The sequence below is a fragment of the Phoenix dactylifera genome, chromosome 17 (genome assembly GCF_009389715.1).
Source record: "Phoenix dactylifera cultivar Barhee BC4 chromosome 17, palm_55x_up_171113_PBpolish2nd_filt_p, whole genome shotgun sequence".
Taxonomy (NCBI): Eukaryota; Viridiplantae; Streptophyta; class Magnoliopsida; order Arecales; family Arecaceae; genus Phoenix; species Phoenix dactylifera.
Window position 1 is genome coordinate 7,605,719 of NC_052408.1, and position 23,199 is coordinate 7,628,917.

Below are 23,199 nucleotides of genomic sequence, written 5' to 3' on the forward strand. Positions count from 1 at the left end.
GGTGAGCTCAACTTCTTCCTTGGGCTACAAATAAAACAATCAGAGGAAGGCATCTTCATCAGTCAGTCCAAATACATCAAGGAAATGCTGGAAAAATTCAAGATGAAGGATGCAAAGGAAATCAGCACACCCATGGGCTCAAGTTGCAAGCTTGACAAAGATGAAAAAGGTAAAAGTATAGACTGCAAATTATACAGAGGTATGATAGGCTCTCTACTTTACCTTACTGCTAGTAGACCAGATATATTATTCAGTGTTTGTATGTGTGCTAGATACCAAGCATGTCCTAAGGAATCACACTTGCAAGCTGTTAAGAGAATTTTTAGATATCTAGTAGGGACATCTAATGTAGGCTTATGGTATTCTAAACAATCTGACATAAACTTAATTGCTTATTCCGATGCTGATTTTGCCGGGTGCAAACTCGACAGAAAAAGCACAAGTGGCACATGTCAATTCTTGGGTGCCAATTTGGTTTCTTGGTTTAGCAAGAAACAAAATTCAGTTGCCTTGTCCACAGCTGAGGCTGAGTACATTGCAGCTGGAAGCTGTTGTGCCCAAGTTCTTTGGATTAAGCAACAACTTGAAGACTTCGGTATCAAAATGGATAATATACCAATTAAATGTGATAATACAAGTGCAATTAATTTAACAAAAAATCCTGTCCAACACTCTAAGTCAAAGCATATAGAGATTAGGCATCATTTTATTAGGGATCATGTGCTGAAAAATGATGTGATGATTGAATATGTATGTACAGAAAATCAATTAGCTGATATCTTTACAAAGCCCCTTTGTAAAGAAAGATTCAATTTCTTAAGGAATGCCTTGAGCTTGTATGATCCTAGCAAATGTTGAATTTGTATTGATTCTTTGCTACTCAAACTAGTAATCAACCTCAAGGTAACATAAGTGAAAACATGAATTCATCTAAGCTAAATGACGAACTGTTTGACTTTCCGGAGGATGGTTACCCTCCCTTGGACTCTTCATGGAGATATTTTCAGAGCCTATTTCATAGGTATTCGAAATTTGGTCAAACATTCCTCATTTCAATATTAATAATTAAAAAATCATTATCAAATTATTATAGGATGTATCATTAAGGGGGAGGATCACAAACAAATTCACTCTAAGTTTATCAAAAGAGATCATTGATTAGGGTAATTAAACAAAATTGGGAGAAGATAGAATCAGTCTGAAATTTTTCAGTGCCGGAGACGTCTCTGGCAAATCGCAGAGACGTCCCCCCAGGGAGACGTCTCGCCTTAGTCGCGGAGACGTCTCGGGGACCGAATGAGGGCTTTTTAAATAGGTCGAAATCGCTCGAGCCGACTCGAGCTTTCTCCCTCATTCCCGACCAAAACGGAAAACCCTAGCCTCCATTTGCTCTCCACCTCAAATCCCAGCCTCCGTTTGCTCTAAATCACAAACCTAGCATCCATGGCACCAAAGAAAGCTAGGACAACCCGTGGGAGGCGACCTAGAGTAGCGGCCGACGGTGAGGAACGGCGGGAAGAACCCTCCGCGCCTTCTCCTCCGGTTGCTCCGCCGACCACGACGATTTCCTGTGCAAATCGCACAGTCACGACTGGTAGGTACATCGATTTCTCCTTTTTAGATCATGAGGGGTTCTCTATTGGAGAGAGACTCCGAGCCAAGGGTGGGAGCACCTTTGCACTAAATACCTCGACCTCCCGGCCTAGTTAGAGATTTTTAGCAATATGGCTTAGGGGACCAAGGGTACACTGGATGTGTCCGGGGACATTAGTGGAAGTAAATGAAGATGTCCTATCCACTGTCCTACAAATCCCTAAGGACGGTGAGGCTCCAACCTCACTTCCCCAAAGGGAATTAGCCCTAAATCTGCTTTAGGACAAGAGGACTGCGGCCCTCTTGATGTTATCAACTCCCAAGACCTAAACGCCGAAATGAGATTACTTTTAAGTATTGTCAACCGGGTCTTGTTTCCCAAAACCGGTCGCTTCGATTTTGTTTCGGAGCGAGACTTAGCTATATGCATCATATCCTACAAGGGATCCCTCTAAACCTTCCTAGACTCATGCTAAATTACATTGCCCTATGTCATAGGTATTCTAGGTTTAGTATACCCTATGGCATGATCTTTACCTTAATCTTTAAACACTTCAAGGTTCCCATTCCAACAAATGAACCTGCAAAGGCCTTGAGAAACACCGACTACTATAATGAGGGCACAATGAGAAGAATGGAGTTTCATAAGATAGATGGGTCGTGGGTCAAGGTTCCAAAAAGAAAAGCACAAACCATAGAGCCTGAAATCCCACATCATGAGTCTGACCATCACTCTCCTCCACCTAGCCACATGAACATCCCTGATATTCCCTCCAGCTCAGCTGGACCTTCCACATCCATGCCACCACCTCCTCCAGTCAGTGGGCCCTCCTTCCTATCAGAGGATCAGATGCGCACCTTAGCATCTGCCATTTGCCAGCAGATAAGGGAGGAGATGAGATCCATGATCTCCACAGAGTTGGCCCCCATCAGAGCTTCACATGAAGGGCTTCTACAAGAGATGAAGGATATTAGAAGTCAATTGAAGCTACAACACAAGAATAATTGGTATGGGTGCCACCCAAACCATCAGATCATTAGAGCTCAAGGACAGCTTGAAGAGCATTTCCAAGAGTCTCAAAGAGCTGACAAACCAGATGGCAACGTGGGCACCTTGGTTGCCCAACTCAGAGGAGAATTGAAATGGCAACCATAGAGTTTGAAGCACTTGTGGCAGGTTTCCACAAGTCACAGGGAGATCAATTTAAGACCCTCATGGATTCCATCAATGCATTCATAGATGCAGCTTGTAAGGCTTATGCACAAAGTACACTAGTAGGCCCCATGAGCAACGTCGCCGATGATGGATATCTTGTAGGATCTTCTTTTTGTATTAAGAAATCAATACTTGTAATGATTTCTTCTTTTGACTATGTACTGACTTCAAAGGTTTATGATGACATATGAATGAATACAATCTCTTTTGAACACTTTGTGTACATTGCCAATTCTGCGTATGTGTTTCTGTGATTGTGTATGTGATTGTATGATATGCCATAAAAATCTTACCACATACCTTGAGTGTTCAAATTTGATACAAAGAAACAATGCACATAAAACAGGGGGAGCACATCTTGTGATAACTATGTTAAACTAAAAGATAAGTCTGAAATGAATTCCAAAACAAAGGGGGAGTGATATGAATACATTAATAGAAATGACTTGGACAGGGGGAGCACAACTTGAATATCCTTGAGTAAAATGAATGCTGAATTCCACTATAAATTGAGTCTTAAGCACCTAAGGATAATTTGTCCCCTTCATGTTGCTGACAAAAAGGGGGAGTAGATAGTATATGGAATGCAAAATTTATAATAGATATTGAAAGGGGAGTATGAAAGGGGGAGTAGACATGGATATTGAATATGGAATGCAAAATTTTTTAATCATACTCCAAAGTTGAATTAGGAAAGATAAAATTGAAGAATATTGATTTTAAGATAATTGCCCTTCTGGAAAAGAAAGGGGGAGTCAAAAAGAATCTAGCTTTCAATTATCTTCAGCATCAATTTCATTTTAACTTGATTCAAACTCAGTTCATATGCCAAAATCATTTAAGAACTATAAAGATCAATCTTATGCACAAGGAAAGAACTGAATTGAGTGATGCACATTGTATCTAGGCCAAAATATTATACTTGTACATCCGATCAAATACTGTGTATATGTTTAAATTTCAAATTTTGCATATACTCAGTGTTTTGTCATCATCAAAAAGGGGGAGATTGTTGACCCCCTAATGGATTTTGATGAATACAAAACACTAGAGCATAATTCCATTATATCTTAACAATTTAATTAAGGAATTCATGTGTTTTATCTAGAATATTGTTGAGAAATGTCTAGGCAAGTTCCCATAATTTTTATGAATTCATTGAAGAACATTTTGAGTTAATGAAAAAGTTCAGGGACAGCCGAGACGTCTCCTGATAGTTTCAGAGACGTCTCTGGCACAAACAGGAAGAACTGGCACACTTGGAGACGTCCCCGGCACCTGCCGAGTCGTCCCCGCGTTAGCGGAGTCGACTCTCTCAGTAGCGGAGTCGACTCTCTCAGTGGCGGCAGAAAGGCAGTTTTCAAGAGATATGCGCGAGACGTCCCCACTGTACGCCGAGTCGTCCCGCAGGCAGCGGAGTCGACCCTGAGATAGCGGAGCCGTCCCCATGCATAAAGTGCAGACGAGCCGAGACGTCCCCTGAAAGAGCGGAGACGACTCTCTCAGGGAATTCCAGAGGACATGTCTTTCGGAGATAAAGAAGCGGAGTCGTCCCCAAGGCAGCGGAGTCGTCCCAACTCAAAAAGTGCAGACAAGCCGAGACGTCCCCGTAAAGTGCCGAGTCGACCCCAGACAATAAAAAGTAAAATCCTGTAGGCGAGACGTCCCTCGTTGTAGCGGAGACGTCCCCGGAGCGCCTGGGACGCGACTGACAGCTTTTCAGGTTTGGTTTGAATTTCAAATCCTTCTCTTTTTGTTTCTAACGGCTATATTTGCTTTTTGGGCTATAAAAAGGGACCTCTTAAGTGGTTCTCTACAACTCTTCACCAACCAAAAAGCTAGATCATTCAAGAGAGAAGTTAGAAAGAAAAGCTCAAGGGAGTGAGTGCATTCAAGAAAGGAAATCAAGTATTCTCAAGTCTCCCAAGCGATTTCAAGCTCAACCACTCTTGTGCGCTCGGGATTCGAAGCTCACACTCAACCCTACGCGCTCCACCTCGGAAGAATCAACATTTCCCACGCTTCCAACGGCAAAAGGATTCTTCCGGGTTACATTATTCATAATTGTTATATTTGCTTCTTAGAGCTTTTATTTCCTTTTGTAAACTCTTTTATTGTGGTGCTTGTTCCAGTCAAGGGACTTGGAACAAGGGAAAGGCGTCCCAAGCCTAAGAGAAATTGGGGGTTTTAGGGTTTGTTGTGAGCCCGGTGTAAAACAACGAGTTGGGTAGTGAACTCGCAAAACTACCGTACTGTAATCTTGGATTATAGTGGAAATTCCCAAAGGCGCTTTGGGGAGTGGATGTAGGAGCGGTGAAGGCTCCGAACCACTATAAAACCGTGTGTTTGTGGTTGTCTCTTCTTATCTCTTATCTTTATTTTAGTTCATATATTTGTGTGTTTTATCTTTAATTAGGCAAAAAGTTTTTTAAAACACCCAATTCACCCCCCTCTTGGGTGACCATCTCTGGGCAACATAATACATTATTATCCCAATTACTGACAATTCCATGCTCAATAGGGTATTTCAAAGTCAAAATATCTCAATTTGTCTACCAGACTCTCTACTGATCAAGGCATGCAAGTCCCTGGCCCCTACCCTCGACCTTCCAGTCAAAGCCCAGACCAATCTGTCCAGCCCCAGCCTGGAGGGGATAGGTAGGGTCATGATCCTCTTAGCCATCGACTCCTTAAAGGCCTTCCGGACCGCCACCTCACTCCACCTGCCCTCTCCGGAAATAAACAGGTCACAGACTCTGCATCCCGCCAACCTCGCCGAATCCACCAGCATTGGCATACGACGGAGCGGAAACTCGGTCACCCATCTGTCCTCCAGCACATTAATGGATCGCCCATCGCCGATGGCCCATCTGGTCGTAGGGAGCACCAACGGGGCCCGAGCGCCAATCTCCCTCCATATAAAGGAACACCTGTGCCATGCTCTGACATCTTCCACTGCCGATAGGCTACCATACTTGGCTCTCAGGAGGGAACATCATGAATTGTCAGGCTCCAGAATGAACCTGGCTGCATGTCTCGCTGCGAGTACCTCTCGCCTTGCCACCAAGAAATGCACCCCTAATCTGCCACATCTAACTGGCTCACAAATCACCTCCCATGATACTAGGTGGATGCCCCCTCTACCACCGTTTGCCCCAAATGAAATCTCTGAAAAGCTGCTCAAGCGATCTCAGTGGCATTAAAGGCAGGATGGTGTTGGATAACAAATACACCAGTATCGAACTGAGCACCGAACAATACTAGGTTGACTCTGCCCATCATGGAAAGAGCATCCATCTATCGGCCCTCAAGCCTATGCCTAATGCTCTGCTCCATGGAGGAACAATCTCTGCTGCGAATACGCTGGCCAGTGATAGGCACATCCAAATATCTTAGAACACCGTCCTGCTTATCCAGCCTCAGAATCTCCTTGATATAGGAGAGGTTGAGAAAATTGGAGGGCTTTTATTTAGGTTTTATGATACAAGAGAGGTTGAGAAAATTGGGGTACTTTATTTTGATTCTCTTCTTTGGAAGCACTATAGTTTTAATGCTCCAATTTTTATTATTCAAGACATTATTAAACACCTCTACAATGTTGGTGTAGCGATGGATGCAATTTTTATTATTAAACACCTCTATAACGAAGTCGTTGTGGTTGGACAATCTGCAGGCATAGTGATGGAGGCTGTAGGATTTAGGAATCGAACAACTTATAGTCTTATTATACCCATCAACATGAGTTGCTTGGTCACAAGTAGGGTGAGGTCTAGGTTTGGGTAAATCTAGACCTAACCCTAGATCTAGGTCTTTTTCCATACCCTGCACAAGGATCAGGTTGGGTTCGGGTCTGGAGAAAATAACATCATTTCACATTAGAGTTTTCAAGTCGAGTTCGGCGGCATTCACACTTTGAGCTGGGATTCTCGCTCGCATTTTTTGCTATGGTGGGCCCTCCTCAATCACGGTTGTCGTCGCATACAGGGACGGTTGTGATTAGTAAATAGGCCCTCTCTAGTCAATCAACCAAATGGAGAGGATCTGAATTTTGACACTTTAATAAAAATTTATTCATAAAACGTCCAATTATATGCTGCAAAAATTAAATCCTAAGAAGCACTTGGTAGTTGATTATACGACGGACATTGGCAAAAAAAATTTAAATACACTTAATCCAAAGTTAAGTACAAACACCATAACATGTTTAATGTGATTTGTTTTATCATTTATACTTTGTTAAGTTATAGTATTAAGTTTCATATGTTAAGAATTTAGAAATAGAAAGATATGTAAATAAAACTAGAATTATATATATAAATTAATCCAGTAATTAGCTGGAACCAGATTAGGTTAGGTCTAAAAATCTCGAAACTAGATCTCACCCTAATTTTCAATGAATTCGGCTTCAGATCCATACCACCCCATTTAGGAGTGGTCAATGTTGCGTTCATATCAAGGTTGGGTCAAGGCTGTGTCAGAAATCAAGTTTGCATGTTGGAGTAAGTGACCAGTACCCTAGGCACAAACCAGCCATATATTTGAAATGGGTCCTAGCGTACTGAACTCTTTACTTTCCTAGAAAAAATCCCTTTCTACTTTTGTCTAGATTGATTGGGATAAAAACTTATTTTCAGATCTCTCGTTGGGATGCTCCTTATTTTTTTAATCCTTGAACTATGCAGAGAACAAGACACGAGCATGTATTAGACGAGAAAGTATGACTAGTGAAGGTTATTAGGCTTAACAAAACTAATCAGGCTTCGTCTAATCTTTCTTAATAATAAAGAAGAGCAAGTGCATTTAAGTATATAAAAAGCCAACATATAGTATTCATTTATATATATATAAAGAATAAATAGAAAGTAGTTCTATCCTATTTAACCAGCCACATGAATGCGAAAGTTGTAGCTATCCAAACACGACCATAGACGGCATTTAGGTATGAAGAGAGCTTGATGATGGACTAAGAGTTCGATCACGGAGGAATAGAGTCAAATATAATATTCAATATAATATTATATTTCTATCGATTGCTTAAAAAAATAAATGCTACGAAATTTTGAACTGATATCAATAATGTGGATAGGGCTTGCCATATTCTAGTAAAGCTATGCAGACTTTGTGCACGTTTGCACATTGAGTACTGTAAATGTCGGCCAAATGGACCGACCTCGCCATAATCGGCGGTCCATTTGGAAACCCAAATTAGTGACCATGATCGCCAGCTGTTGAGGCGGTTATAACCGCCTAACAGCCATGATCACCACCCCTCTTCTCTTTCGGCCGAGGGTTATTAAAGCCCACGGATCCCTTGCAAAGGAACTCCATCACTCTCTCATTTCTTCTCACTCTCTTTTTTTTTTTTTTGCTACAAGGAACTGAAGAGTGGGGATCTGAGCCGCCGGAGGGAACATCACAGAGTTGTCCCGGAGCTAGGTGAGTCCCTGACTTCTTCTTCCATGGTATTATGCAAGTAGATCTAGCTTAATCATGAAACAACAAGACAGAGAGAAAATGAAATAGAAGAGATCAAAACTGGAAAAGGAAAGAATGAAAACAAAAGAAAAAGAATAGGAAGAATAAGAATAAGAAGAAGAAGAAGAAGAGGGAAGGAAGGGGAAGAATTTACTTGGTATGCCTAGCCGCAGCCGTCGACGGCCGGAGGCCCTTCCTCCCCTCCTTTGGTCGCAGCAAGCTCGGCTGTAGTCGTGGCCGCATCCATGGCCACGACCGTGGGTTATTTCCTGTACCCCAATGGGCACGAGGGAGGAGCCGCCGGCTCCAATTGCAGGCTCCAGTGGCCCTCGCTCGAAACTACGGCGGGCCAGAGGCCCCTTCCTCTCGAGAGGGTGGTCTCGACCCCCATTTCCACCAAGGAACAGAGGGGGCCGGCCGCCGCGGGTGCCGCTGGTCGCACCCGACCTCTTCCGTGAGTGGGAGCCGCTCTCCTCCCTTCTCAAGAGAGGAAGGATGAAGAAGACGGGGGGATCGGCCGCTACAGATCGAGCAGCGTGCGATGTTGGCCGGCCGCCGGCACCGCCGACCTCGGACCCAGCTCCTCCCGAGCGCTCCACGAGCCTCCTCGCTTCAAGTGAGGAGGAGAAGCGGTGGGGGAGGAGATCGGAACGGAAAGAAGAAAGAAGGAGTAGAGAGGAAGAAACGGAAAAAAAAGAGAAAGAAAGGTTCAGGAAGAAAGAAGGAAAAGAAAAGAGAAAAAAAAGGTTGTGGGCCGATTTGGGCCTGATTTCGGGGTGGGCTTTAAATAAATTGGCTTTAGAAGCCCGAGGCCGGGCTAGGCCCTGGTTCGAGCCCAACATTCTTAAACTCAGAATTAACTGAACCAATATACAATTAATCCAGGCCTGAACCAGAAATTGGGTCTGATCTGAACCAAAATGCAATTGACCCAGACCTGAACCAAAATTAGGTCAGATTTGAACCAGAATGCAATTAACCCAGATCTGAACCACAAATTGGGTCAGATCTGAACCAGTATGCAATTGACCCAAACCTGAACCAGAAATGGAATCAAATCCGAACCAGGAAGTAGATTAGACCAGAACCAGAAATTGAATTGGGCCATGGGCCTGAACCAGAAATTGAATTAGGCTATGGACCCGAAAATAAAATTGAGTCCTATGGATGGGCTGTAAATGACTTTAAGATTATAAATAAATAGAAATTAAATATGTAAGTGACATGTAATTTAATGATCTTGCTAAGTATTGGAGAATTGGCATTTGGTGAGCAAATTAAGGTAAGTAACATGTCTTAATCTTATTATGAATCATGTATCATGTTTTATAAGATGAAAAAGTATTATTTATGCAATTGGAATTGTGTATATGAATTGTGGAAAAAGTAATCCTGATATAATCTTATATTTAATCAAATACTTGTGACTACTCGATTATGAAATTATATATGATTATTTATGTTTTCACAAAATTAGGATTAAGCATGTGTTAGCAAATGATTACATGATTTTGGATTATGATTATTATTATATTATATACATATAATTATGATGATATAGAAAGATGCATAGAAAAATAAAGTTTTCAGCATGATCATGAGTTTTATTTAGCATGATGCCATTATTCGCTTTCCAATGTATCTATGAGAAAAGATTTATGAAAAAAATGATATGTTTTAAGAACTCTCAGATTGCTATGCACGACCCCCGCCAGTGGATAACAGTAACTAGGCATACGACTCCCGCTAGTGGGTAAAAGTAACTTGGCTTTACGGCCTCCGCCAGTGGGTAATAGTAATTGGAAGATGACCCTGCAGTGGTAACCGTGGGAATAAGAGCAGCCATAGCTATACTACCATATGAGAGTATGAATTTTAAAGTATGGAATAATGGCAAAACTTTTATGATGCATAATCATATTTATGAAGTTGCATGAATGGACATGCACAGTTTTATAACTAGTTTGATTATGGCAAAAGTTTTATAATGTATTATCATATTTATAAAGTTGCATTAATGGACTTGCATAGTTTTATGACTGGTTGGATTATATGAAATGTTTACTTTATTACAAGCACAGATTTCAAAGCATGGAATAAAGACAAAAGTTTTTACGTTTGGTTTGATTATATGTTGTATGAAGTGCTTACTTTGTTACCGCCATTAGTTTCTTAAAATAATGCACTAGTATAAAAAATATTATCCTTGATCTGATAAAATTATGTATGATTACTCATTGAGTTTTATAGCTCACACCAATTTATTTATATTCTCTCAGTTGAATAGGAGATGCTAGAAACAAGGAGTGCAACATGCTTCAGAATTATGGAAAAAAATGAAATATCAAATCTTGCTATTTTTAGACGCTTTGTAATCCATCTTTACTGATGAAACATTTGATGACATTCAAGAATATAATTGTTCATAATTGATTTGAAGTTTTAAAGTGGCTGCGTATTATTGTATGTTTAATTTTGCAATAGCACGGCCGTGTCATGATCTGAATTCGGGGCGTGACAATTTTTTTTTTTTTTTTTCAGAAATCATGTGCTCATGTAATATTTATTAATGGATGCCATGAACCACAACCTCTTTCTAGCTGCATCCAAATACAGTTGGGGTAGGTCAGCCGCAGTTGAAAGATTACGAATACTTCCAACGACTTAGGTAGGAATATTTATAGATGGTAATAAATATTTTGGTTGGATTTTTTGTTAGATCAATGCCGTCCAACTCGATCATAAGACATGATGGCACGATTTACAAAGCGCATGCAGTGTTGCTCCAGGACCGAAGGCCCAGAAACGGGCGTACAGTCGGTGAACCCCGAACCCCCTCGCCTCTTCCCATTACACCCTCCGTTTGCCCAAAACGGGAAGCGGGTTAAAAAATAAGGGCAAGAAAAAATAACCTCCGGCATTTTTGCATAAAATTACAAATACTCCTCTTCATTTTGCATAAATTTGCAAATACCTTTCTGCAACTTTGATTGATGTAATGTTCACCTTCTATTTTCTAGAATGGTTGCAATATTATCTAACGACCTCCTAATTGGGATCAGAGCTTGCTTCCGGTGCCTATGTTGTGATTCTTTGCTTGTATTTGTTTAATGAAGATGGAAGGCAATGCGGATAGATTTATGAGCGGTAAATGATCAAATTCGTCTCTACGATACTAAATTTGGTACAAAATTTGCTTAGGAGAAGTAGGAACAAATGTTTCGCTCTAAGACGGCAATGATATGACTTTGGTCCTCCACTACTAAGGCCCTATTTGGGGGAGCTTTTTGGGGGGCCAGAAAGCACTTTCTGGTCCTCCAAAGTACTTTTAGATGAAAAACTGTGTTTGGTAAATTTTTCAAAAAGCTGTTTCAGCTTTTACGGAAAGCTGGAAACACTTTTGGGAAGAAGCTCCAATTTGGAGCTTTTAGGAGGAAGCTGTTCAGCTTTTTCGGAAAGCTGTATTTTTAACAAAAATGCGCATATTAAAATATAATAATTACATAGTTTGTCCCTTTATAAACCTAAAAATCTGCTGGAGCCAAGAACCCTAAACCGTCAGACTCCCTTCCGTAAGAAAGGTATTTTTCTTTCAATTTTTGTATGCATCTCTTGAACCACATTTTAGAAAAGATATTTGTTGTGATTTTGACATGCGTTTCACTTTTTTTGTGCTGGATGGAAAGTACTGCTCATTTATACTAATAATTATAATGTTTTATACCTTTATTATTGTATTATACTATAAATATTATACTATATTACATTACATTATAATACATTAATATGTTATTTTAAATAATTTAATATTATGTTATATTATGAGAAATTAATTTATACTAATAATTATAATATTTTATACTTTTATTATTGTATTATACTATAAATATAATATATATTACGTTATATCATAATACATTAATATATTATGTTAAATAATTTAATATTATGTTATATTACTAAATATTAATTTACTCTAATAATTATATTACTATTATGCTATATTAACATAATATTATTTTATATTACAACAATATTATACTATATCGTATATTTATGTATTAATTTATGTTATGTTTTATTATGTTCTGTTGTATAATACTATGCAATGTCCTTTATGATAATTTTGTTATACAAAGTACTTTCTCAATTTGTTTACCAAACACAAAACAAAGTACCACAGCACTTTACGAATGTAGTTACCAAACAGCAAACAGCTTTTTATAACAGCTCTATTTCAGACAGCTCTACTTCCAACAGCTTTACTTCCAACAGCTCCTCCAAACAGGGCCTAAGGCTAGATGCATCCCCATTGGGCTTGAAGAATTGCCTACCATATGAAAGAGAAACAGAGAAAGCCAAAGAGAAACCATCATATATATATATATATATATATATTATATATATATATATATATATATATATATAGAGAGAGAGAGAGAGAGAGAGAGAGAGAGAGAGAGAAATTAGTACTTTACTGATTTTTTCAGAAACTCCAATGCCCCATGGGTAATTTGGTGCTTGGACTCAAAAAACTCCACGTTAGATTTCATCCCCCCTTAAAAAAAAAACCCAACAAATCCATATCATACAACTGACCCCAAATAACTTGCTATATAGGCATGCTCTAGCCCTAATTTGGAGGCCGCCGGATAACAGACAATGTAAGATGGACATTACAACAATCGAAGATGCATAATAGTATTTGCAAATTTATGCCAAAAAATAGAAGATCATTTTTCCGTAAAAATAACACTTGTTATAAGTGATAATGGCTTTGGCCCCAATCAATTTACACGTGTAATAAAAAAAAATAACCATCAGTATCACTAATTGTTTAGCATGATCTTATGTAATATTTATAACTTCTAAAATATATTAAATAAATTATAATTTTTATCAATCATTTCTAGCAATCTAATACATGGTATGTATCTTTTAAAAGAAAAATAATATGAAATTTTATTACATTATTTTCATTTTTTTGTTTCCTGCCCTTAAAAGAGGGGTAATGTTTCAATTCATTATTTTCATTTCCTTTATAAAACTAGAATTTTGATTATTACACTTCTAATAATAATTAAATTTATTTAATAAAAATCAGTCAGTCTCATAAAAATGATGGAAAAAAATCAGGGAAATAAATTCAAATTCAAAAATCTTATTTTTACCCTACAAATGTATATAAAGATTTCTTGTTGTAGCACTTTAGCTTGTCATATTTTTTTCTTTTTTTTGGTTGCTTGTTTGTTGTATCATTTAGTGATGACCCAAAGATTGAGTTAAAGATTGATTTTGATGATCACAAAACCTTGAAGTATAATTACTAATATTTGTGTTGCAAGAAGAAAAGATAATTTATTTTGCAAGGAACATAGCAAGTTGGAAAAATACAAGAAGGCCTCAAAAGCTCTCAAGAAAAGTTGGAAGAAAGCTACAATTTATGGCCCAAGCTTCAAGTTTAAAGAATTCAAGTTGGAGGAGCAAATTTAAAGAAAAATTCAAAAGAATAGTCCTCGAGTCGACTCCGGGAAGTTTAGAGTCGACTCTGGCACTCTAGAGTTTCAAGAACAGTGCTCGAGTCGACTCCGATACTCTACGAGTCGACTCCGACTGAGAACAAACAAAAAGACAGAGAGTTGATTTTCAGCGCTACAGTGATCTCGAGTCGACTCCAACTTCAGTGCTACAGTGCGGAGTCGACTCCCAGCTACAGTGCCGGCAGACTACTATTCACGAGTCGACTCCTATTTCAGCCGAGTCGACTCCTGCTTCAGCGAGTCGACTCTAGCACGCTGGGGAGGCATAACGGCTAGTTTTTTCTTGATTCCAATGGCTCTATTTTTTGTCTCTAACGCTAGATTTTGTTTCCACTCCCTCTAAAGCTATAAAATCAAGAGGAGAGCTAGGGAAGAGGGCATGGAAGTGGGAGAAAACATTTAGGGAAGAGATTTGAAAGAGATTACAAGGAAAATCTTCCATAAGCACAAAAGGGCCATTCAAAGTAAATAGAGAGAAGAAGAGCATCCAAGTGAATCCCAAAGCTTCCTCTCCATCCGTGTGCTGCCTCGGAGATCCTCTACTTCGTGCAAAATCAGAAGAGGGGCAAGTGAAGAAGAAGCCGAGTTCCTCCATCTACAAATTAGTTTGAGGGCTTCTTCTCTTTTCTTTACTTATTTACATTTGCTATATTTGCTTATTTGAGAAGCTTGTATTTGATTTAAACTCTTGTTCTAATATCTTGTAACTTGATTCAATCAAGGGATTGAATCAAGGGGTTAAGGTTTGTTGGTGAGCCAAAGGGAAAAACCAACGTTGTTAAGGTTGTGGTTGGTGAGCCTTTGGGGAAAACCAACTGGGTTGATTGTGAACCCGGAAACAATCATTGTAAGGTTGTGGTTGGTGAGCCCTTTGGGAAAACCAACTGGGTTGGATTGTGAGCCCGGTGAAAACAATCGGTTGGTTCTAGTCGGTGAGCCTGTGAAAACCGACCGAGTTCGTTGTGATCTCGCCAAAACAACAAGTTGGGTTGTGAGCTTGTAAAACAACCGACTGTAATCTAAGGGATTATAGTGAAATTCCCAAGAGGTCTTGGGGAGTGGATGTAGGTGCTGGGGTGCACCGAACCACTATACATCTTTGGTGTTGTGATGCCTTATCTCTTGTATTTCATGCCTTCCATTCATGCTTGATTGTGTAATATCTCTAGCTTTGTTTCTATAGAGTTATAAGTGATTTGCTTAGCTTCCACTCCATTCTTACCATACACATAGATTAAGATTGATCATACAACTATAAGTTAATTTTAGATCAATTGCAACCCTAAAGCCATAGTATAATTGCTCTAGCTTAATCTTCCACTGCTTTACTTGTAATTGCCTAGAGCTTAAGTAAATAACATCCTATTATTCCGCTGCATTCTATTCAAAGTAAAAATTAGGGAACATAATTTTTAGAAAACCCAATTCACCCCCCCCTCTTGGGTTGTCACCTTGGGCAACAAGTGGTATCAGAGCAGGTGCTCTAAAGTTAATTGTTGATCTCACGATCCAGAGCCAAAGATCATGACAACTCAAATAGATAGTTTTCTAGAAGAGGGACAATTAATTGATAGACCTCCACTATTTAATGGCATAGACTACACATATTGGAAAGCACGCATGCGCATTTTTATTCAATCACAAAACTATTATTTATGGAATATCATAATAAATGACCTTCACACACTCTCTCAAACTGTTAATGAAAAAGACTTAGCACAATTGAATGATAATGCTATGAACATACTATATTGTGCTATCCATGAAACTAATATTTAATAAGATTTCTGCATGCTTATCTGCTAAAGAAATCTAGGATACTTTAAAAAATATTTATGATAAATCTCAAATTAGCTCACATGTGCTTCAATTACATACTAACAGTGAAACTGCAGAATCTCCCTTATCAGCCAAGTCGACTCCCAGTTTGTCCGAGTCGACTCCTAGAGGAAAACAGTCTGAAAGGCAGAGACTCAGATTTTCAGACCCTGTCAGCGAGTCGACTCCAGAAAGGTTCGAGTCGACTCCGATGGTTGCCGAGTCGACTCCCGACGTTTTCAAGTCGACTTCTAAGGGTAACAGAAGAAAGACAGAACGATGTATTTCAGACCCTGCAACCGAGTCGACTCCAGAAGGTTACGAGTCGACTCCGAAGTTTGCCAAGTCGACTCCAAGCGCTCTAGAGTCGACTCCCAAGTCAGCCGAGTCGACTCCAAAACGATCCGAGTCGACTCCGAGGCAGTTCAGCTCCAAAAAACTACAAAAGGTAACTAACTTGTGCTTTATGGCACAAGAAGATAAGGTAAAATCTGAATCTACTTTTACATCAAATGATTCTCAAGAAGAATTCCCTTATGATGAATTATTAAATGCTTTTCATGATTTGTATGGTGAATGTAGAAAATTAGCTATAAAGAATAAAAATCTTAAGAAACTAAATCTGAAAATTTTAAAAGAAAGAAATTCTAGTGATGAGATACAAGATAAACTAAATTCTGAAAATGAAAGCTTAAGGTTAAATTTAGAACAATTGATTCAAAAAAATCAGAGTTTAATTAAAGAAAATCAAAACTTAAGTAAAGAAATTAATCAATTAAAATCTTTTATTAACAAATTCACCGTAAGTTCAGAACGATTAAAAATGATGTTTGAAAGCCAATATGTTGCTTATGATAAATCAAAACTTGGCTTGACTCCTTTACTTAATAATAAATCTCTAGAGAAAAAGGGTATCAATTCACCAAGCAAACCATTAAATAAGATAACTTATTTCAAACATGAAAAGAATGGGCATAACAACTTTTCCCATCGTTCTAACACAATTAAATCAAATGGTAAAGTTATTACTATTAAACAGATTTGGGTTCCAAAAGGAACCATATGTCCTAACTCTCAAGGACCCAAGCAAGCTTGGGTACCCAAAATGAAAATATGAGGATGTAGACATAGGTGTGCCAAGATACCCATGGAACAAAAGAAACTTAAAATATACTTATGAAAAGTAATTAACAAAAATAATAATAATGAAATCAATAATCCTTGCATCTCATCATTATTTTTGCTTTAGTATTTGATATGAATTGCAAGTATTGATCAATTTTATGATATAGAAAATACTTTTGGAAATATAATCAAATCATTTCATTTTATAGTATACTTTACTCACTATTAGATAAGTTGCTAATCAATTTATTAAGAATAACTCTATGAATTCTCTATATGCTTGATTGAGAGTTTTTATCCATGGTATTATTGTTTATTGATCATAGATATGATAATGTGTACTTGGTGTGATTTTGAATATATGCACTATGAATACCAAGATTAAAGAAACCATCCTTGGCATATAAAATCAACTCATGCTAGTATGTACTTAATCTCAAAAGACCTTGTCATTGACTTACTTAGATTATCTTCTGAAAGGTCAAAATTTGCTATGCATGCTAACTAAGGAAACAAACAAGAATCAATTTCTAAATCTAAAGATGTTATTTCCATCACTAAGTTTTCAAAAGCTTATATTGGATTTGTTCTTGGCAAATAAAATTAAAGTATTTTCTGTATTTGCTAAATCTTGTAAAAGTATTTCAAATGAAAAAGGTTTCCAAACTGTGAAGATAAAGAGTTCAAGGCACAGTGTTGAAAACCAAAATCCTGATAAAGCTTATACAGAAAATAATATTAAATCCAATTATTTCAGCACTAAGGACACCATAAGTAAAATAGTGTTAATGGAACTCTTGAAGAAATGAAAAAGACAATGGTGTATAATAGTCTACTTAAATGATTTTTGTTAAAAGCTATCATCACTGCTTGTCATACATATAATTTCTATTATATCTATTTTTGATGAAAACTCCTTTTGATCTTCTGAAAAATAGAAAATAAACTATTGCATATCTTTCATATTTTTCAGTCGTACATGTTATGCTTGATATGTTCTTATGAAAATAATGCCAAATCTGATAGAGATATGTCTATCCTTGGATATCATTCATCAAGCAATGCATATAGAATATTCAATGAAAAGATTTTAGTTGCAGAAATATCAAGTCATTTTATTCTTTATGAGACTAATGATTTATTATCAAGATACTAAAATCAAATTATATATGTATATGGTTAATCTTTTACATATAACAATATGAAAACATGTTAATAATTAGAACCAAATTGAGTTTTTCAGAAATGCACTTAATGAAGAAAAATTGATGACTACTAAAAGACTAAATCAAGAAAAGATGAAATAGATCTTGATGAGATTCTTGTATGATTAGAAGTAAAGATCACCATTATCATTTGCTTGCTTTATGAGCTTTATATTCTATCAAATGAGTGTGTAGAATGGACTCCTATGTGCTTACTTTATTAAAGAAGATATATGTTAAATAACCACCATATTTGAAAACACTCATTACAAATATGATAAAGCAATATATGATTTGAAACAAGCATCAAAAGCATGATATAAAAGCTTAAGCAACCTTTTGATAGAAAGTAATAGTGATAAATCTTTGCATCAAAAAGAAGAATTTGTGATATCTTACTTGCTCAAAGTATACATTGATGACATCATTCTTGGTTCTACTAATGGAGATTTATATGAAGATTTTACTAAGCTCATGCAAGGTGAGTTTGAAATATGTATGATGAATGAATTAACATTTTCTCTCGAACTCCAAATTAAGCCAAACAAGAAAGGGGATCTTCATTGACCAAAGTTAGTCCACAAGAAAACTCTTAATAGAAGATTGGCATGAAGAAGGTATGTCTATGACCCCATCTTGTAGAATTTGAAAAGGATGAGCAATGTAGATCTATTGTTTTAAAGCTGTATTGAAGCATGATAGAATAACTGTATTATCATACAGCTAGTAGACCAGATTGTATGCTCATTATGTGCCCTTGTGCAAGACTTCTATCTAACTCTAATAAATCATATTTTATTGATAACAAATGAATCATAATCTGAATTTTGATAGAAATAATTGTTTAAGGCAATTTGATCAAAACTTAGCTAGCATGCCTTATTGATAATTATCTTAAGCAAATAGAATCTAAGCTAAATTGATTTTGAAAATAAGAAATTGATTTGATCTTGATGAATCTTTCAACATGCTTGTCCTTGAACCATCTTGGTTAATGAAACTATCTCTTTAGTTCAAGTGATATGTACTTGCTTATATTTAGGCAATCTCTTGAGTAAAGTGACTCAACATTCAACTATTGTCATATCTTATATTGAGTCATCTAGTTAAAAATATGTTGGATGAATGTTTTGTATCTTGAAGAAACTAATGACTTTCTTTCAAAAAAAGAAAAGGAGTTTGCAGGATCCTTGAGCAAGAAAATGAGAGATTTCAACTTGAAGGACACCTCCACGTAAGATACAATATACATTCACATGCAAATAAGAGAGAGGACCTTCTTCAGCCAAAAGTTTACACATAAGAAATCTAGTAGGTATTTGACTTGAAGAATGCAGAATGTATCGGTAATTTTAGATATCCCTCTCATAAATTAGCTGAGCAAAGTCAATAACTTAAATCTTATTATGGTATGATTGAAATCTTTAATTATTAATCTTTTGATATCATGTCCATATATGTATTAATTGATTTATGCTTTTAGAAATTGTTTCATGGTTTGCTCAAACTAAAATATTTCTTTAACTATATCATAACCATGAAATACACAAGTATATGCTTAAAATGTTGATTTAAAATGACTTGTGAGAAGCTATGAATTCTTGAGCATAATGAAAATGCTGTTTGCATGATATACATCTATATGATACATAAGATTATTTCTTTATTCTGCTCTTTCATGTAAATTACTTGAGAATAACAAAAAGAGAGAGAGATAAAGAAAGAAAATGGATATTATTCAAGAGAAGTAAAATCTAAGTAAAGGCAAATACTCCAATCTTAAGGAAAAACAAAACAAGCATAATATATTCGGCACATTTGTGAGACTTGTGTGAGCATTCTTTTGGAAGGATAAAATCCGTAATGAATTACACTTAAATAGAGAGAATTTGAAGTGAATATTTTAACCTTTCTATATTGCTCATCATAGGGATGGTGCCAATGGGGAGGCTAGTGGTAGTACCCGGCACTATTTGACCCAACTATTCGGTGTAGGGTATATTAGGGACGGCACAAGAGGGAGGCTAGTGGTAGTACCTCGTGCCCCTTCCAACTCCACCGGATAGGGAGCAAATAGAGTATAGAGCATAAGAAAGTAAAAATGAAAGACAAAGTAAATGAAAGTATATAAGAAGAATCAAGTCAAATTTTTAATCACTTGAAAACACATTTTAAGGATGAAATCAGTGCAAAATTATATTTAAATAGGGGGAGTTTATTTGAAAAGAATTGATTTTGATCCTTGACATACTTTTTCTTAATATTTTAATGCATGACTTAACACATGATACATTTTGCATATGGCATGATGTTCTGAATTATGGATTCTCAATATTTTGTAATGTTCCATGCTTGGATAATTTGATTGAATGTTTGAAATACTGTATGAAGTTATTTTATGGTATTATTGAAAAGAAATTTTAGATTTGTCGTTCACAATCATTTTTGAAATCTGAAAGTTGAATAAATTTGTAAAAAGAAGAAGAGAAGTATATCTCTATTTAGACAAAATGAATTGATTTTGTTTTATCTTTCAACTTGCCTAATTTTGGTATATAATGTTCTAATTCATACCAAAACTCAACATAAATACAAATATTCTGAATATGCGCTTATATGCTTGAAATATGTGTTTTCAATCGTAATGATTTAAGATGAGCTACAATGTGGAAGATACATATCTCAAATTATGATTTTGAAAGCCTCTATTGAAAATCCTTATGTAATTCAGAATCTGATTTTGTATAAAAGCTTAAACTCAATATGATTTCTAAATAAATTCTTAATGTAAGAAAAACAGAATTAATTTTGATGCCTTGGTTGATTGCTCCGATACGCATCCGAAACATATCATCTCTTATCTTTAAAGTGTACTAATATTGGTCCAAATGATGTGTCTTTCAATGATCTTAATTGCAAACAAATATTTTTAAATATATGATTTTATTTTGATATTAAAAAGATTTATTGTGCTTCATGTATACATTGCTGAAAAACTATGATTAAGAAATTGAGTTCTATAACTATATATACTTCAATGATCATCTATATGTTTTTCTCTCTCCTACATTATTAAAGACTTCCATCAAAATATATATATATATATATATATTATTAAAAGAGTGAATGATCTTAAGTCTAGAAACATTTCAGCTCACTCAAATGATTCTTAAAAAAATGTATAAATGCTTTTGAAAGAATTTGAGCTTCAAATGAATCATTTTCTAATTAATATTTCAGTACATTTTCTCAAAAATTAAGAGGAAGCATAACTTGTTCTTGAAAGATTAAAAAGAGTGATTGCTATAAATCTTGAATAATTCTAGATCACTCTACATTCTCGATATCATAGAATTTCAGTTTTATTCACACTTGTCATTACAATCTGAAATTCAACAAAAGAAAAGAATGATTAAAGAGGAATGCATCTTTTGAGGGGGAGCTTTAGATATTCAGTATCTTATCCTAAAAATTACTTTAATTTGATGCATACCTTGAATTTTTATGGATTGCTTTTGATGAACCTCCTTATATGGCAAGACTTGCTTTAATTATAAGTTTATACCTTGAGATGAGTTCTATAAAGGTTGTCTTATCTCAAACCTTGAGTCTTATGAAAATACGCTGAAACTTATAGAAAATATATTTTTGTTGAGATTGACAATTTTATTGAACATTATCTTCAAATTCTAAACTCTTAAATAGAATGATCAATTGAGGGGGAGAAAGAAAATTTCAGAAGGAGAGGTCTTATGGAACTTAATCGCATAAATCTATAACTAAAGGAGAGAGAAAGAATACTAAATGAAAAGTGATCCTAATACTCTCCAATATGTATCATCTGAAATTTAAATCTGAAAATCTTTATGATACACCTTGAGGCTTGTTATTTGGTTAATATATCTTATGCATAAATCATGAACCAAATTGCAATTCAAACAGTTGATCTTAAGAGCCTCTAACTTAATGACAAAAGGAGAGAATAATGTGTTGAATGTTCTTGAGTATCTCTTAGAAAACCTATTTTTGGAATTTACTAATGAGTTCTTATTGGCTTGTTCTTTAGAACTTCAATTTTTATGCCAATTCATTATTATATGTACCAAATTGTGCTTATTTTCTAAAGGAATAAAAGAAAATCTTTAAAAGAGCTCTAAGATGTATCAAAAATTGCATGGATCCATATTTTGGTATTTGTGCCCCAATGCTCTTATTATCATAAAAGAACTTTGAAGTCATTAAGAATTAATGATCCAACATGATGATATGTTTTTCAAGTATATAAGTTTTGATCTTATACTCTGAAAATTAATTAAATTGCTCTCATGTGGATAAAATACTTAATATATTGGGCAAAAGATCTTAAATGAACAAGCTTTCATACTTATTATTGAAGAGAGGTTAGATTTTCATTCGTGCTTTCCTTGAATATCATTTGTGGTACTTCTTGATTTAACTTAAGAAAGATTCCATCTATACTTGAGTTGAAAACTATCCTTGGAATCACATTAGATGTGCTTTCATCATAATTTGCTCTGAAATTATCCAAAATGGCTCTGATCTATGCTCATTTATCTTTTTCTAACATTATTGCCTTGAGTTATATGATTCATATTCTTGCAATAATTTGACATACAAATCAGAGTACAAAAAGAAAAAGAAATATTTGAGTATTCTTATCTTTGTGCTTAATGTTTCATTATCTTGCAACCTTTTTAATGTTGTCAAAAAGGGGGAGAAATATCTAAGTATATGCTCATAATGCTTTATGTTTTGAATTGAATACAAATCAGCTTAAATTGAAATATGTTGATTGTATTACGCTGATTAAATCTAAAGCATTATCATGAAGTATGTTTTAAATATATATGTTTTCTACTTCATGCAACTTAGCTATGCATTAGTCCTAGAATACAATATATTTTATTGCACATACTACAAGTTTTGTCATCATCAAAAAGGGGGAGACTGATGACCCAAAGATTGAGTTAAAGATTGATTTTGATGATCACAAAACCTTGAAGTATAATTACTAATATTTATGTTGCAAGAAGAAAAGATAATTTATTTTGCAAGGAACATAGCAAGTTGGAAAAATACAAGAAGGCCTCAAAAGCTCTCAAGAAAAGTTGGAAGAAAGCTACAATTTATGGCCCAAGCTTCAAGTTTAAAGAATTCAAGTTGGAGGAGCAAATTTAAAGAAAAATTCAAAAGAATAGTCCTCGAG

The 23,199-nt window shown here is 36.0% G+C and overlaps 2 long non-coding RNA genes across 3 annotated transcripts; one reads left to right on the forward strand and one right to left on the reverse strand.

Moving 5' to 3' along the window:
* The first annotated feature begins 5,292 nt into the window (after positions 1–5,292).
* Positions 5,293–11,369, forward strand: LOC120104195. Of its 2 annotated transcripts, XR_005506652.1 has the most exons (3): positions 5,293–8,245; positions 10,826–10,905; positions 11,004–11,369. It is a non-coding gene; the product is annotated as an uncharacterized LOC120104195 (long non-coding RNA). The 2 variants fall into 2 exon arrangements; XR_005506653.1 differs by lacking the exons at positions 10,826–10,905; positions 11,004–11,369 and adding an exon at positions 10,564–10,723.
* LOC103699139 lies at positions 7,857–10,568 on the reverse strand. Its single transcript, XR_602827.4, has 2 exons — positions 8,439–10,568; positions 7,857–8,288 (listed from the first exon to the last, which is right to left on the reverse strand). It is a non-coding gene; the product is annotated as an uncharacterized LOC103699139 (long non-coding RNA).
* Positions 11,370–23,199: the final 11,830 nt, after the last annotated feature.